The sequence below is a fragment of the Adiantum capillus-veneris genome, chromosome 5 (genome assembly GCF_014529385.1).
Source record: "Adiantum capillus-veneris isolate H3 chromosome 5, ASM1452938v2, whole genome shotgun sequence".
NCBI lineage: Eukaryota > Viridiplantae > Streptophyta > Polypodiopsida > Polypodiales > Pteridaceae > Adiantum > Adiantum capillus-veneris.
The window spans coordinates 84,595,960-84,599,746 of record NC_140935.1 but is presented as its reverse complement, the minus strand read 5'-3'; positions in this window follow the sequence as shown (position 1 = coordinate 84,599,746).

Genomic DNA, 3,787 nt, shown 5'->3' with positions numbered 1-3,787 from the left:
ACTCTCCAAGTGTTTTCTTATTTCTCTTGATGATGTCGATAATTTCTTCATGAAATTCACTCTTGGCTATGCCAAGCACCTCGCCCAAAGTAAACTCAACCTTGCTATTCAAAATCCTCTCCTCTAGAAATTTCTTCAAGTCGGTAGCAAGCTCACTGTCAGATTGTAGTTTGTAAGCTGGTCCTTTTGGATTACCTTTTGTTGGCTCCTTTTTCTTTCTTGTTGTAGATTCCTTCATGGTCACTTCTGGTGAAGGTGACTCTTGTGTTGGTGGTTCTCGCAAAGGTGTTGCATCATTCCTCCCTCCACCACTTGTAGCTCTTTTTGAAGGCCGTTCATCACCATTTTCACGCCGACGCTTGTCTTCTACAATGGCTTCATGGCTTTGGCAGTTTGTAATGTAGGCATGGACAGACATTGAATCCACTGGATCACTCCACCCTGTTTCTAGACATATGCAATCACTTGCTTCATGTAGAATCTCTTTTGTAAGCTTTCCTTTTTTAGCTAATTCCATGACATTTGGCTAAAGTCGACCATGATGATCAGTCACCTCTTCATCACTAAGATGCTCAATTTTTACTCCATAAGTAGATGCCTCAGCTGAAGAGGTGGCATGGTTAGTTGCTATATCTTCAACTAAGGTTTGCATTTCCCCCTTCTCAAAGTTAGTTCTCAAGGGTAGACCTGTCTCTCTTAAGTGGATTTTACCATCCTTAAAAAAGACAACATCTTTTATCAAAGCATCACTAAAACTATCACAATCCCTTCGAAGGTTACATGGTCTGTACTATCACACCAAATACATCTATTAACAAAACCTTCTTTGGACTGTTGTCTTTAGCCTAGGAAGTGGCCCTGATGGTTGGCCTTTTTCTTCAAGCTTTGCAAGCTTCACCTTCAAGTCATGCATTCCCTTCACAAGCTCATCTAGCATAGACTCATCAAACTTAGGAGCTATAAAAGTAGACTTTACCATTTTGTCAGAAGTTGAGGTGGAAGGACTTGTAGTGTTTAGTACCATCTTGTCCCTTCTTCTTTGTCGTTCCGCAAGCAGTGAGACAGCACCTTCGACTTCATTCTAGTTGGTCTTAAGTCCTTGCTCAGCATCTTTATCTTCAAGAAGAAGCTCCAAATTTTCTTGAAACTCTTTACCTGTAGCTTGTAAGAAAAGATCTGTCTTCTCTGCATCTAGTGTGGCCCTTTCAGGTGTAAAAGGAACTACGTAAAGTAGTACTAGTCCAAGAAAGCACTTGGGTAGGTAGAAAAAGCATGGTATAAGTAAGCACTATTCTTTCCCTACATGATATTTTACAAGATGTAGTCAGGCAAACAAGCGGCAAACAAGTAGGCACTAGTGTCTGAACAACAGATTTGTTTCATAATGCATGAACAATAAGCAAGGTGATTAAGTGCTCTAGGTTTTTTATGTAAGTGCTAGAAAACCAAGCCTATTTTTGTGTGATGAGAAGTGGTAGAACAAACTAGTGCCACCTAATGATCAAACAAGATGAGAATATTTTAACACATTTGTTAGGACAGGGACAGTAGTATGGTGTGTATTAAACATTGTGTCTAATAAATTCCCAATAGCTAGGTGATCAATCTTCAAAAAAACCAATATCAATCATGTACACCATTTATGTCAGCTAGTATTGTCAAAGATTATTACCCAACTCGGGAATTTATTTGAACAAATTGGCAGATCACAGATCAAGCTTCACCATGATGCTAGGAAAGCAAAAAATACCAATTTATAACCAAATCAAGGGGAGGGAGTGACATTTGCTCACTCGATCCCCACAATCTTAAAAATTAATACATTTGTGATCGACAATCGCCCAAAGTGCTAAAAAAAGAAAGGAAAAAAAAGACGACAATATCAATACCAATTTTATAATTTAATCGAGTTTTCTAGAAAATATTGCAGTATGTTTAGAAAACAGAAAAATACAATTGTTTTGCTTTCAGAGTATGTGTGACACCAATCTGTGAAGGAGGGTTTTGATCAATCAACTTCATAGAGTTTTTTCTTATTAGGAAATCAAGAAACAGTTCACGGTGCAGCAGCAAGCACTCACCCACACTCAACTCGCTTTCCAAAACACACACATATATGTCAAGGCTAGGCGAGGGAAGAGAATCCCTCATCTCCATTTTATAGTGGTTCAAGGAGGTAGCGCGATCACTTTTGAGAGGAGAGAAATCCCTCAAGTCGAGCCTCCACAATCGGATCAGGGACCGAGTCACCTAGCTATGCAGAGCAAGTATTAGAGATAAATAGTACTAGAGAAAACTAAGCGGCACGATACCTCAGTGAAAAAGCCCGATGGTAATGCAGTTTGCAGACTGTCAAGGTACAAGAGTAAGGGGGAGGGAAGAGAGTAAAGGTTTAGGGGTAGTTTTCAAGAGAATTATTACCACGATAGCTTGGGGGGAGAGTATCCATTAAAGGTAGTGTACCCACTAAGGTCAAAGGGAAAAAAATTCACACCCATTTTTTACTAGTGCTATAGTGTTTGTTTCCACAATTTTACCAGGAGATAGAGTATTTAAGGGGTAGTTTTCATTGGTACATGTAATCAAGTAATCAAGCGGGTAATATATTGAAAAATTATTCACCCATTAGTTCCAACATTGTGCAGATTCTGAGTGGGAAAAAAAAAAGGGGGGGGGGGGGGGGGGGTTGTTGTGTTTTGGGTTGATTGCAACCAATAGTCTATTTACCAGTTAATGTCCCAAAACTGGAGAGAGGTATTTCTTTACCTCAATGTGGAATAGTTTGCTGCATATGTTCCAGTTAAATTTAGACACTTTAGTATTGTAATACAAACAATAGTTAGAAATGGCAGATATCTGTGTGTGTGTGTGTACACCCACCCTATCCCAAGAACCATACTCAATGAGTCGGCAATAGGCCCATTGAGTATGGGTCTACTGCCTTTAATTAATGTAATGAGATTAGTATGGTTGATCCTTAAGTTAGGCCATTTATCATGAGAAATGGATTTTGTGATGGTATTAATTAGATCAATCCTTTGAAATCATTAAGGCAATATTTGTCAATAAGGCATTTGATTTCTTCCCAGGCACTAAAGCTGTCACAAGAGGAGCATAATATCATGTAAAGTAGACTAATACAAGAATTCAAAGCATCCTTATGTGGTCGATTACTTTTCTTCTTTACAAATTCTGCAATAGAGATGTTAAGGCTATCCCTTTTCCAAATGAGCCTGAGATCACAGTTATCATAATAGGGACTCTGTAGTAAAATTGGGAAGTTAATATATTGTATAGAGGTATAAAAGAACATGAAAGGGGTATCAAAACCTTTTCTCTGTGCAGGTTCAATCTTGAGGTAGTTTGGGTAAATAGATGTAATTTCACTATGAAAGAATCTATTATTAAGGCTAAGAATATCATCCATATATCTATAGGTGTGATTGAAATCGGAAAGCTTATGCTTTAATCTTGTGTTTCCCATGGCATTGATAAATTATTTGTATTCAAAGTAAGCTAAGTATAGTTTTCACATAAGGGGTGAGCAAGAAAGGCCCATAGGAATACCTAGCTTTGGTTGTAGCATATGCACCCGGATTGTACAGAACGATTGTCAAGAATCCATGAGACAAGGTAGCATAACTTAAGCTCATCAAAGTGAGAAATATGTGTTGAGTTAGCTGTTTTAGTCCATCTGGGTTTATCTGCAAGAGAAATGGATGAGAGACCTTTCAATTAACGCAATTTTGATCATCTTTTCCAAGACATGTTTTAACCCAAGACCACC